General features: G+C 48.1%; 1 protein-coding gene and 1 non-coding gene across 2 annotated transcripts in view; one reads left to right on the forward strand and one right to left on the reverse strand.

Annotated features, from left to right (window-relative positions):
* Nucleotides 1-14539, forward strand: part of NECAB3 (N-terminal EF-hand calcium binding protein 3) — a 127056-nt gene that overhangs the window by 53603 nt on the left and 58914 nt on the right. The gene's annotated exons all lie outside the window — the stretch shown is intronic.
* TRNAI-UAU lies at nucleotides 11084-11177 on the reverse strand. Its single transcript has 2 exons — nucleotides 11140-11177; nucleotides 11084-11119 (listed from the first exon to the last, which is right to left on the reverse strand). It is a non-coding gene; the product is annotated as a tRNA-Ile (tRNA).

A 14539-nucleotide genomic window follows, 5' to 3' on the forward strand; every position in this document is an offset into this window, starting at 1 on the left:
ATATGTCCCTAATTGAAGCCATTTGGGTCTTTAATCCACTCAGCCTCACTATCAATGGTGTTCCACTTTAAGTCCATCATAAGCAGGTTCAGCTATAAATGTATTTCAATCTTCCTTTATATCATGTCATTTCTCAGCACGATGTTCCAGGAGGCCTCCAATCCCAGAAGCCCTCACCGTCACTCCAGAAGGGAAAGTATAAGACAGCTTCTCCTCCCTCTGGCTTTGATCCAAAGCATGCAGGTTACATTTTCATTGCCAGCTTGGTTCAAGGAGAGATGATGATGGAGATTTTTATACACAACACGGAATTTGGCTGGGTAATGGAATGATCCCTTCACATCTTCTGCCATACACACCTGTCTCACTGCCAGATCTCTTCTACTCCCTTAGGTAACAGGACTGACATCTGGGAAGATGAATATTTTAGATCCCTCATTGTAAACATGCGGGACTCACCCCTGCGGCGCCTCCTGCCGGTCGTCTCAGGGAATTAGCTCTTTTCCAGCCTGGGCGCCCTCTGTAGTCTGGTGTCCCGCTTGTAGCTGGCCCCATGTCCCTCCCGGACCCCGGTGCCCTTTACCCTGGGGCTGCCCCCTGGCAATACCCCGACCAGTCTCTATGGGTCTCCCCTCTCTGGGAAACCCCCAACCCTCTAATCCCCACCTTGCCTCAGTCTGGGCTACTGCTAGTCATCACCAAGCCCCTGGAGAGAGACTTCTGGGCCTCTGGCTCACAGCCTTTTTTATACAGGCCAGCTGTGGCCTGATTGGGGCGTGGCCCAGCTGCAGTTGCTTCCCCAATCAGCCCAGCTTAGCAGCTTTCAGCCACAACCTTCTTCCAGGGCTGACTTTAACCCTTTTTCAGCTGGAGTTGGGGATCCACCCCACTACACTCAGGGCTGGCTTTAGGAAGTGTGGGTCCCGATTCGAATACCCGGCGGTGGTCCATGTCTTCGGTGGCACTTCGGCGGCGGGTCCTTCACTCGCTCCAGGTCTTCCGCGGCACTGAAGGACCCGCTGAAGACCCAGAGCGAGTGAAGGACCCGCCGCCGAAGTGCCGCCGAAGACCCGGACCGCCACCGGGTGAGTAAAAATTAAAAAGGTGCCTAAGTTAGGCGCTCTTCTTTAGGGCGCGGGGCCCTTTTAGGTGCGGGGCCCGATTCAGGGGAATCGGGGGAATCGGCCTAAAGCCGGCCCTGACTACACTCGTGCATTATTTTGCTCTTCTTCTGTGCAGCCCCCATTGTCCTCTTTCTCATTTGCGCGCTCTCGCCCCTTTGTCGCTGTTTCTCCCTCCTTTGTATCTGGTGCTCCTGGTGATGAAAGCAACATAATAATTTAGCTAGCTAGAGTAGAAAGATTAGATCTAAAGGAATAAAACTCATAGCATGTTCCAACTTGTCTTTTTCTGGAGACTTCACTCTGGCTCTGATAAATAGAGAGCAGGTTGGAAAATCAAAATATTTCCTGTGGGAAATTTCAAATGAAAAATCTTTCAAATTTTTTGGTTGGAAAATTTCTGTTTTCCCATGAGACCTTTCAAATGAATTCAAAATGAAAATGTTCAATTTTCACCTAAAATGTTTTTTAATAGAACTGAAGCAAAATCTCATTTTAAGCTGAAACTGAATGAAAATTTGTTTCAAATCAACGTTTACTTAAAATATCATTTTGTTTAGGTTTGTTTAAACCAAAAACTCAAAATGACATTTTAAATGGAAACAAAATGGGGGGGGAAATGTTTCATTTCAAAATGTTGATTCCAAACAAAAAATTGTATTTGGAAATTTCCTGCAGGAAAATCATATTTTTTTTTGTCAGAATGGACATTTGCTCACCAAAAAAAAGAGATTCAGTTTCAGCAAAAGTCTGTGTTTTGGTGGGAAAACTTTCCACGGGAAAGTTCTGACTAGCTCTATTGAAAAAGTTTCTCAGTTAAGCTGACGTGCCCAGCCTCGAAAGGATGAAGTAGTCCTGATTTTCGCTGGGTTCACCCACAGCTGCTTGCAGAACAATGCAAGTCTCCAGAATTCATTCAGGGCAGCACAAGATCAGAACATGGTGCTGTGGAGGGATGGCGCTGTGGGTACAGCTACACTGCAATAAAAAACCGCAGCACCGAGTCGCAGAGCCCGGGTCAACTGACTCGGGCTCGCGGAGCTAGAGATTGCAGTGTAGACATTCAGGCTCAGGCTGGAGCCCAGGCTCGGACCCCCTCCCCTCTCATGGGGTTTCGGAGCCTGGGTTTGAGCTCAGACATCTGCTCTGCAGTTTTTAGCCTCCCAGCCCGAGCCCCATGAGCCCGAGTCAGACACCCTGGGCCAGCTGCGGTCGTGCAGTGTAGACGTACCCTCGTCTGCACCCTGTGGTCACATTGCATTAAACACCTGTCAGGGATGAGTTAGGTAGACTTTATCCTGCCTTAGCGCAGGGGCCTGGATTAGAAGACCCCTCAAGGGCCCTTCCAGCCTGACATTTATTTGATTCTATCCATACACGATAGTTGCACAATTTCAGGTCACCAGGCAGCTGTGTGACCTCATGCTTTGAAGATGCAGGTGGGATATAGGGGATGAAAACAGCTGGTGGCTGCATTCTCAGCAGACAGCAGGGCTCCATGTGGGCTGGAGACCAGAACTTTCCATATTGTTTGTTCCATAAAAGGTTTTGGCTCCCAAGCCCACCTTCCCAGCTGGCTCCTCAGTGAAATTCAGGCAACGCTCAGTAGCCACCAAGCTCTTTTCAATCAGCTAATTAAAAGGTGCAGGGTCCTGTGAATAAGGGGGAAGGTACTAAAGGAGGAATCCACCTGATTATAAAAATCTGCAAGGTCTGACATGGATTTCATGGGGAGTGAGGGCCATGGCCCCTCCCATGGCAGGCAAAGAATTGTTCAGCACAGGCCTGTTCACCTGCTGATCACAGGCATAATGGGGATGCCGCTAAGGGGTGCGCAGTGTCTGAGTGCAGATAGCCATTGGGATGAGGCTCAAGGAGGGCTTTCCAAACCAACAGTGCCACCTGTAAACGCTTGAGCCCCATCCCCGTGTAAGGGCATGTTCCAGCATCTTTGTGTTGCAAACTGTGCTCCAGTTCACCATCATTTCTCCTCTCAGCATGGAAACCCCCATCTCCACCTATTTCATCCCAGCAAATGTGACTGATGGCTGCACAATCAGAGAGGGTGGCTCTCTCCCTAATGCCCAGCCTATCCGTAAGCCAACTGGCCACGAATGCACTCAGTGCTAGAGTAGATGGAGCACCAGGAGAGAGAGGCACCGTGCACAGGGTCTTCTGCGGAGGTGAGCAGGACTCCAGACATCCTGGAAATGGTTAATATATGGAGGTATACCTATCTCATAGAACTGGAAGGGACCCTGAAAGGTCATCGAGTCCAGCCCCCTGCCTTCACTAGCAGGACCAAGTACTAATTTTTGCCCCAGATCCCTAAGTGGCCCCCTCAAGGATTGATCTCACAACCCTGGGTTTAGCAGGCCAATGCTCAAACCACTGAGCTATCCCTCCCCCCTTACACTGAGAACCATTCTAGCCTGCCATCCCAGGGTGCTCTTCTTCTCCGAGAGTGTGGTGCCTTGGATAGAGTACAGAACGGAACAGGGACTAGCTGTGCTGGGGCTCATCCAAGTTGCACTGAGGCTGGGGAGAAACCTGGTTTAGAGATGCTGCTGAATGGATGTGAACATGCCGTTGGGGTTGCTGCTAAGTGGGGGGATGTGGCGTGGAATTGCTACTGGGTGGGTGACACGGCATGGGATTGAAGTTGGGTGGCTGGGAGCATGGCACAGGTTGTTGTTGGATAGGCATGAGTGTGGCATGGTGGTGCTGGTGGGTGTAGGGACCAGGGCATGGGTGGACAGCCCAGTGGTCAGAGTCAGAAGCCTAGAACCAGAGCCAGGATCAGAGACAGGTGCCAAGCCAAAGGTCAGAGCCAGAGCCAGTGTCAGGGGTAGGGTGTAGGAGCAGGGACCAGGAGTGAGACAGGAAAGCAGGAACCGGGAACAGACAGGAGTCTGGGATGAGGAGGACAGGAACCAGGACAGGCGGGAGGCAGGGTTCAGGAGTCAGGCAAGTAGGCAAGGTTCATAGTAGCAGCCAGCCAAGGATGCTGAGACAACTCCCTGTGCCTCTTTCTGGTTTAAGAAGAGTTTCCCAGTAGGGCTGAACATCTCCCCCAATCAGGAGCTTTGTGGGCAGGGTCCTTTGTGAACTAGAGCTTTGTTGGCCCCCGCTCCACCATTCTGGTGAGCTGCTGGGTGGTGGCCGGAGTCTGCGTGCTGCCTGGGAACCCATGGGCCACGTTCAAGGCCTGAGATCCCTCACACTGGGTGGGCGTGAGCATGGCACATGGGGTGAGGATACTGTTCATGAGGTTTGCTGGGTGGGCATGAGCGTGGCCCGGGGAAGCAGCTGGAGGGTAAATTCAGTTCAATGGGACATTCAGACACTCTGATCCCTGCGGGATTGGGGGCTGGGAGAGCACTGGGGAGCTTAGCCTGGGGATGTACCTGAGTGATAAAGCAGCAGGGAGGAGGGGTTGGAGAGCAGATCCATGCTGGTGGGGACTATGCCAGAACAGGCATGGCCTGGACAGCAGCAAGGCAAGTTTCCCGTGCAGCCCTGCCGATGTGCCTCAGTTCCGCTGGGCAGGAGCCATGAAGTGAGAGGGGAGCTCAGCCTCTCTGGCTCAGTCACACCTGGGCTTCTCTGCTGAGGCTGCCATGGAGGGAGGCAGTGGGGATCAGCTGTGAATGTGGGTTTGGGATGAGTTCACTAGGAAGAGGGCTGAGGACCCCACCACTCATGTATCCTAGAACAGCGATCAGCTGGAAACCCATCAGTCACCCATCAGTAACTTAGGGGCACACGACTCTGCATCTTGCGTTAAGCAGCATGCATGCTGGGGGAGGGGGGGTAGGTAAAGGGAGATGGCAGCAGGAGTCCCCTCTGCAGTGACATTTCAAACCAGACTTGATAAAACATTACTAAGCATGCAGTGGGGCACCGTCCTGCATGGGCCCTTGGGGGGCGGGCGCTGGTTGATCTAACAGGGCTTTTCCATCTGTGGAACTGAGCTTCTGGTTCCTTGGAGGTTTTCCCATGCCTGCTGTTAATGCTCCGGAGATTTCTCCACAGCCTCAGTGTGTTTTGAATGGGATTATGGGTCTAATGTAAACTGCCAAGCGACGGTTTCTTTTTCATTTTGTGAGACAAGAAATATTGAGGGAGATTAGGGAGGAGAGACTGGGACTTCTGGAGGAAACCTGGCTCGTACACCTTTTAGAGAAATGAGATCGGAAATCAGCTTGAGTTTCTGGTTATACAGAGAGAGACAATATAAGACATTTTCTCTCTCTCTCTTGCACTCACACCTCTAGAAAGCAATGAAGTCCTAGAAGATTTCTCATAAGAGATTATGGGTAATCTCAGGCAAAGGTCTCCAATTTTAAAGTTGGATGCAATTATGAAAAACTTCCCGTCTGCTTTTCTGTGTCTGATTGACATTTTCTTGCCCTGGATAATTTCCAGGTGTTTTCTGACAAAATCCCAGTGGTGTAATAATGACAGCTCTGGGCTAATTAGGGTTAATTAGTCATTCATGAATAGTCAAAGTACAGCCCTGTAGAAGTGTGGAGACACTTACTAAAGAGCCGTGGGTAAGGCCCCTAGATGTGGGGCATGGATCTGCTTTCTGAGTCAGGCAAGGGGATGGGAGTGAAAGAGGAGAATCCCAAAGCCCACAGTCTAGGTTGTCATTATCCCAGGCGGTCTTCTGGAAGAACAATGAATATGGACTGGGTTCTGTGGTCAGGACAGGTGCTGTAGGCAAAGAAGGCCATGTTTGCAGCACCCTTTTGATAGCTCCAACATTGGACATATGATGCCTTTAAATTATTGCCTTCTGATTTGTGCTGCAGAAGTATTTTCCAAGTACCATATAGAATCATAGTAATGTATGGCTGGAAGGGACCCCAAGAGGTCATCTAGTCCAGCCCCTCACACTGAGGTGGGACCAAGTAAATCTAGACCATCCCGCTGACCGGTGTTTGTCCAACCTGCTCTCAAAAACCTCTAATGACAGGGATTCCACATCCTCCTTGGTAACCTATTCCAGAGCTTAGCTCCCCTTGAACGTTTTTCCTAATATCTAACCTCAATCTCCCTTGCTTCAGATTAATCCCATTGCTTCTTATCTACCTTGTGTGGACATGGAGAACAATTGATCATCATCCCCTTTCTAACAACTTTTTACATATTTGAAGATTGTTATCAGATCCCCCTCCCCCAGCCATCTCTTCTCAGGAACTTGTCACAATAAAATCCACCCCGGTTGCTGAGACGTTTTTAATTCATTCCATAAAATCTATAACCCTGCCATTCTAACCTTACCTGGAACCCGGCTTTTGTGATTATATTGGAATGGTGCTGCTCCCGAGCCAGAGAGCACAGATGAACTAAGCCTGTTTACACAGCAGAAGTGGCGACACTGATGAGGCAGATACGTGCACAAGGAACTTTGGCTTGTGGTCCCTAAGGGAAAGAGGGACAGGCATGGAAATCCAGGAATGCCAGATAGAAGGAGCACCGTGGAATGGAAATACGCTTTCCATTTTGAAATTCTCAGAAGTGCTGAGCCGTGATTTAGCTGCATGACTCTTCTCCGGGTTTGGCTCAGTGTTAAATTATTCAGTTTCAATTATTAATTAATGCTTGTTAAGTATTTGAAAGATGCCAGCATTATTAATAATCCTGGGCCTCTGCTGAGAAGCCAAAAATGGGGGCTAATAAATACCAGTGGTGACCAGTGGCATTGGAGCAATTTTTGTATGGTGGGTGCTGAGAGCCATTGAACACAACTGTAAACCCTATGTCTGATGTAACCACTTCAAGTCAGGGGGGTTGGCAGCACCCCCCAACATTCCTAGTTCCAGGACCTATGGAGGTGACAGTGGCTTTTTGTGATGGGAACTCCTGTCCACTAGACACTGGACTGAGACCCACCAGCTCGTTTCATGGGCATCACTAAACAGCATTAGATGGCAGCGACCTTTTCTTTGTAGTAGAGGTTGCATGACTAAAACCATTCAATGTGGTGAATCCTTGACTGGGATTTGATTTGGGAAGGAATAATCAATGGCACAAATACAAAATGGGAACTGACTGCCTAGGAAGGAGTACTGCGGAAAGTGATCTAGGGGTTATAGTGGATCACAAGTTAAATATGAATCAACAATGTAATACCTTTGCCAAAAAAAACCCGAACATCATTCTGGGATGTATTAGCTGGTGTGTTATAAACAGGATACGAGAAGTAATTCTTTCACTTTATTCAGCACTGATAAGACCACAAATGGAGTACGGCATCCAATTCTGGGCCCCACACCTTGGGAAGGTTGTGGACACACTGGAGAAAGTCCAGAGGAGAGCAACAAAAATGATTAAAGTTCTGAGGAAAAAGTGAAAAAATTGGGGTTGTTTAGGCAAAGAAGAGAAGTCTGGGGAGGGACATGATAACAATCTTCAAGTATGTAAAAGATTGACATAAAGAGGAGGGTGACACATTTTTCTCCTTATCCACTGAGGACAAGACAAGAAATAATGGGCTTAAATTGCAGCAAAAAAAATTTAGATTAGACAGTAGGAAACACTTCCTAACTGTAAGGGTAATTAAGCACTGGAACAAATATCCTACGGAGGTTGTGGAATTTCTGGTATTGGAGGTTTTTAAGAGCAGGTTAGACAAACACTGTCAGTGATGGTCTAGATAATACTTAGTCCTGCCTCAGTACAGGGGACTGAACTAGATGGCCTATCAAGGTCCGTTCCAGTCCTACATTTCTATGATTTGCCTTTATTTTTTGTCCTGACCCATCTCAGGGTGGCTTCTGGCAAACAGGCTGTCTGGGAAGGGGCAGCTACTGCTCACCACACGATGGCTCAGAATAGGCTGGTTTGGAGAGAGCCCTGGGGGCAAGCCAAGCAAGGGGCCATTGGATCTGTGCTTCTGCTTGGAACTCTCTCCCCAGGGCGTGAGAGGGCTGGGCCTGCCTGCAGACCGGGGGAGTTGTGAATTCAGACACCCCAACCCCCACTTAGCTCCCTGCACAAAGGTCTATTTGCAGGGAGAGGTGAATTTCACCCAGCGAGTGTAAGGATCCCTAGTAGGCCTGGTGGGGAACTCCCCCATGGACCATTGTGTGTAGGACAATACTGATTCACCAGCTCTGACAGGCAGGGGGACAAGAGAGGGGGCGTGTAGGAGCAGGATTTTATAATGTCCCATAAGAATTAATGTATGATTTGATTTCATCCTGTCAGCCACCCTTTTTGAATAGCAGAAAGGAATGACAGACCAGAACAATCCTTCTGACTGATTATGGTCACCCTTTTGTTTTAGGATAAGTTATAATATCTACTATGGTTTCCTATATGTATTACAAATTAGGCACTCTAGTTAAATATACATTTCTTTGTTTTAAGGTTTTAGTAAGTAAGAGACAGGATCTTGTATTGTATCTATGTTAAGGAGATTAGAGGAATGTTGAGGGCCTGCAGCCCCAACGTGAATTGTTTTAGTTATAAGATTTAGCAAGGCTTGATTTACAATGTATTCTGCTGAATATACAATACTGCTGTCTGTATACCTTTGAAGGTTTCTGTAAGAGATTGTTTGTGTGTATGAGGAATGCATGCATCAGGAAAAGATAAGGTGTGAAAGCCATCACAAATGTCCAGATGGTCAAGAAGAAGTGAGAGACTTGGAAAGACCAGAACACAATCAGGAAACATCCATTGTATCCGATGCTAAACATGTTAGCAGCATTGACGACCTCAGAGGTGAGGCAGGCACCCCCGAAGGTGAGACAACAAATAGGAGATAACGATGGGAAGCCGGACAATAACCATCAAATGATAACACCACTTAAGGACTAATGATTACAGGATGACATTGCATCGGCTCGCGACCGACAAGAGCCCAGCTCCACACTCATACTCAATCTAACTGGCCATTAGATTGACTCGAGCTACAACAAACTGGTAACTATAAACATCACTGCAGGACTGTGTGTGTGTGTGTGTGACTAAAAAGCATAGGTTACCTGTTGTATTCTCAATAAATGCTGCGTATTTGCCTTCCTCTATAAAGATCCCGTGTGCTTTGTATGAGCATAACAGGAGCCATGCCCCACAATAGCTCAGTGGCTGGTGCACTCCACTGGGTTGTGGTAGACTTAGGATCATATCCCTGCTCTGGAGCAGTGACTTGACCCATGCTTGCCCACACCCAGGTGTGAGTTCTAACCCCTGGGCTGTGGAGTCTGTCTCTTGCCTACTGAACATTTAATTGTTTATCACAAGTAGTGCTGGTGATCAAGGCACTGAGGCTCAGGTCTCTGCTGCAAATCAGGCAAAGTGGGGACTTCAATCTTGGTATTGCACATGCCAGGTGAATGTCCTGGGCTATTGCCGCTCCCTGATTTTTCACAAGAAATTTGGAAAGGTCTCAGTTTTGTTTGCAGTGTGGTTTCAGCCGTGTTGGTCCCAGGATATTAGAGAGTCAAGCTGGATGAGGTAATATCTTTTATTGGGCCAACTCCTGATGGTGAAGAGGACAAGGTTTTGAGCTTACACAGAGCTCTTCTTCAGGTCTGAGACACTACATGATATCCCAACATCATCAATTAATCAAAACTACCCCAACCAGAGCTGAATTATCTGTATGCTCCAAGGCACTGAACTTCTGACCCACCACAAGTCCTGATACCATGCTAATGTGAGGGGGACTAGAAGAATTTGTTTGCTGACTCTGCCCCAAAGAATTCTTTCACAGCAATGACACCACCACCCACATCTACCACATCCCCACCAATAGTCATAAAAAAAATCATCTGGCTGGACACGCCACAGCAGACGAAACCACACACTTCATCATTACATTGATTGTTTCAGAAAAAAAAGAGTGTGAAATCCTTAACAAGCATCACATCCACCGCAATCTCCCCACCTTTGAGAGGACAGCCATACAGCCCCTGAAATCCAGCCACCAGACAGTGATCAAACCACAGAAAAGGGGGGGGGTGCCATCGCAGTCCTCAGCCAAGATGATTACATTAATGGGGCCAACCGACAACAGGGCTGCCCAGAAGATTCAGTGGCCCCCTGCCGCCAAAGACCCGGCGCTTCAGCGGTGGGTCCCAGGACGGAAGGACCCCCCGCCGCGGGTCTTCAGGGCACTTCGGCGGTGGGTCCCGGGGTGGAAGGACCCCCCGCCGCCGAATTACCGTCGAAGACCCGGAGCGGAAGAAGCTCCGGGGGCCCGGGCCCCATGAGAGTTTTCCGGGGCCCCTGGAGCGAGTGAAGGATCCCGCTCCAGGGGCCCCGAAAAACTCTCGTGGGGGCCTGGGGCAAATTGACCCACTTGCCCCCCCCTCTGGGCGTCCCTGACCGACAACTCTCTGGCATTACCTAATATAAAAAACTCAAAGAAGACCCAACACCACAATCCATCCAGGAATTTAAGGATCTCATCAAATCCTTCCCCAGACAACTCCAAGAAAAACTCTACAACCTCCTCCCCCACGAACCTGCTACATGCTTCCCAGATACACAGACAAGGGAACCCCGACAGATCCATCATATCTGGCCCTGGAAACCATCCTCAAGCCACTCACCACACAAAGAGCCAGCTTCCTCCAGGACACAACCGACTTCCTCCAGAAACTCTGCAATGTTAACAACCTGCCTCAGAACACCATCCTTGCCCCCATGGATGTCACCTCCCTATACACCACCATTGATCCCAATGATGGCATCTCTGTCTGCCTCAAATATCTATAAGACAATGGACAATACTCAGATATTCATCCCAAACGCGCCCATTTCATCCTCACCCATAACTATTTTATATTCATAGAAAGATAGGGTGAGAAGGGATCACAAGGATCATCTAATCTACCATCCTGCCAAGATGGAGGATTTGTTGTGTCTAAACTATCCAGCCTCTTTTTGAGACCCTTCAGTGAAGGAGCTTCCACAACCTCCCTAGGCAAGAAGAAGGTTAGTGCTCCAGGTGAGACTTGAACTCACAACCCCAGCATCACTCCACACCATACTGCTTTATAAGTACTGTGCACTAACCAGTTGTGCTACTGGAGCACACAGGTTAATTTAACCCTGGGAACAGCCATGGGTTCTAGGATGCCTCCCCACTAAGTCAACCTGTTCACAGGCCACTTTGAGGAAGAATTTCTGGAAAAATGCACCACAAAACCAATGATATACCTTGATGATATTTTCATAGTCTAAACTTCCTAATGGATTTCCACCACAACTTCAACCACCACCCATCACTCCATCAGATTCTTGCTAGAACTCTCCCACACCATCATCAGCTTCCTGGATACCACCACGAGCTTCGACAGTGGAACCCTACAGACAACTATAAACCCAAGATCAATACACTAACCTGCACAGATCCAGTTACTACCCCAAACACACCAAGAAATCTGTTATCTACAGCCAGACACTCAGATACCACAGAATATGCTCTGCGGAGAAAGTCTGGGATATATACCTTAATACACTTAAAACTGCTTTCACCAAACAAGGACATTCCATCAGAGAAGTAGATCTCATCATGGAATGGGCCACCCAAATACCCTGAGAGAACCTGCTTCAATATGGAAAAAAAAACAAAACCTCTGATGGCATAACCCTACTTGTCACCTACCACCCCACACTGAAACCCATATGGAATATCACTAAACAATTACAACTCATACTCGATGGGGACCACATCTTGAAAGAAATCTTTCCTGAACCCCCTCTTCTGGCCTTCAAACAACCCCCAGCCTTGACAAGCTCATCATCAGAAGCAAGCTCCCCACAGGCCAGGATACACCAACTCGAAGTGGCACCAGATCCTGCCATAACAACAGAGGCAAAACATTTAGACATATCTGCTATGATGATCAATACCCGCCCAGGACCACCGCCCACAAGGATCCTGACTGGGGACTATGACCGGCCCCATTGATTGGCCCAACCATACTATTTAAGCCAGAAGGAGGCACAGGAAGTTGTCTTAGCAGTCAGGAAGTCTCTCAGCTTGGCTGGTGCACTGGACCTGACTTTTTCTTGATCCCTGGTCCCTGATTCTAGCTCTGACCCCCAGCTTGGTTCCTGATTGTGACCCTGACTCCTGGCTTGGTCTCTGACTCTGACCACTAGGCATGACCATCCCTGTTCTGACCACTAGGTCAGACCACCCACATCCTGGTCCTGACAGTATGCCCTGTGCACACTGCAGACTCTGGTTATTGGACACCTATTGCATGGTGGTGCCATTCACTATTCTAACTTTTCCCCCTTGAAGTGGTTGTATTTTAATGATGGGTGAAATTATTCAGACAGACTGATAGATCACAATCATAGATATAGAAATAAATGCAAAAATATTATGTTTAAAGAGCATTACTAAGGTTGCAAAGACAAGTACTCAAAACTTAGGAAATACCAGCATTCAGGCTGCCTATGCAACCTTAGTTTGGCCCCCTGTGTATATGTATTATAATACAGTCTTTAATTACATGGCCACATGCTATTTTTTCCACAGGTCCTCTGCATCATTCAGTGCACAGAATGGACAGCGTTCACTGAATGAGCAGCTATTCAATATTTTGTTTTTTCATTGTTCAGTGTCTGGCCTCGTCCCTTATTTACTGCATACTGTGCAAACCTTGCTCTGAAGACAGAAATATTAATTTCCTCAGGGGCTTTTCTGCAGTACTCATCACGACCGTATCGGAGTGCTTCACAAACGCTAATACATTTATTTTCACACCACCCCTGTGAGGTGAGGGGATGGTACCCCCATTTTACAGGTGGGGATTTGAGGCACAGAGATGAAGGTCAAAAGTGTTCACTAATGTTGGGTGCCTGATCTGATACATTTATTCCAGAAAGGAGCTCAATTGCTTTTTATATTTGCCCTTAATGAAGTGCAGCCGTTACATCCACTAACTTCAACGAGGCTTCGCCCAACCCCCAGCATAGCTGCATTTTTCCCTAGCCTTGTTCTCAGAAACAGCTGAATCATTTTAGCTGAAATTTCCCAACATAGTTCAGCCCAAATGGTTAAAATTTGGCAAAGTTATATGCAGCTGAAAACAGGGTTTTTATAATGGGTAGTGTTGGGCAATCTTAATAATAAGTGGTGCTACCAGCCCTGCGTATAATAGTCTGCAAAGTACTTTTGGATCCTTTGGAAAATGTCCTACACCACGAGATGGAGAAAGTAAAGTGTTATTGTTCTATTTGTTTAGCCTCACAACGGTAGCTCCTAAAAGCAATCTGATGGCAATATTACCGCCTGACTGCCTTTCTCTTTAAACAAACCACTTAAGTCAGCAATCAGCAGAGGAATTCTGACATGAAATTAATTCTCAGAAAATGTAACCAACCAGTCTGTGTTTGTCTCATTATTTCCACTAATCGAATTTTTTTTATGGAGCATTTCACTCAGCTTTCCACTTCCGTTGGTTTGGTCTGGAGAGGCCTCTTGGTATAACTTTGCTCTAGATTGGAAATAGGACAAAGAAGACACTCATTTATGGACAGCAGAGAAAGGAGGTGCCTTTCTTTCCCTGCAACTCAGACACAGACACACACGCATGGGCAAACACACGGGTGCACCTTTCCCACAGGTTCTAGATCCTCTTTACAGCTGTCTCTCACAAACTGTGGGGTCTGCCCTCCCACCCCGCTGTGGTCTGGACAGTGCCTGGCTGCGGACAGAAGCTCTTGCCTTAGTTTTATTTATTTGCAATCTTGAAAATAAGAAAATACCAGTGGTTGCCTTGAATTCCCTGCAACAGTCCCCTATTCCAGCTCCAACTACTGAGTCTTTCATGCATGCAGGACCGAACAGGATTTTCCTCTGCAGTGACTCCTCCCTGTATCACTGGCACTGAGGGCAGGCAGTGGGTTGACTGTCACCCTCTGCTCTCAATGCTTCCCTGCCAGTGCCCAGCCAGCATAGATCCTCTGTGGAGGACAGAGGGGAGGGAGGAGGCAATATCTGCCTGGGAGATGAAGGGGCCAGAATGGGGAGACCCAGGCTGGCCATGAGCTCTTGTCTCCCCATGGGCAAAGAGTTAACTAGCAGTAAGATTTTGTTATAAACGCTGTGTGTACCTCCGTGCACTGCATGATATCACCCTGCCTGCAGCACAGGGTGAAATCAAAGGGGGCGGTAAGGGGGAAACCAGCAGGGAATGGCAAAGAGAAGATGCATACCAAGGGCCCTTGGGGAAACAGATAATTGGGGAATACCTCCCACCTGGCTCCAGCTAGGTTAGTGAAGTGTATTCCTCCCAGGCTGAACACAGGGTCAAAGAGGCTACTAAAACCTGAGAGACACTATCCTCGGCAGAAGGGGCGGGGAGGGGCCAGCAGGGCGGCTGGAGGTGAGTCTCTGACAGGCTATGTCTACACTACAAGCTGGGGTGTGATTCAGG

Source organism: Terrapene carolina, unplaced genomic scaffold, assembly GCF_002925995.2.
Source record: "Terrapene carolina triunguis isolate 2854851 unplaced genomic scaffold, T_m_triunguis-2.0 Scaffold233, whole genome shotgun sequence".
Classification (NCBI taxonomy): Eukaryota; Metazoa; Chordata; order Testudines; family Emydidae; genus Terrapene; species Terrapene triunguis.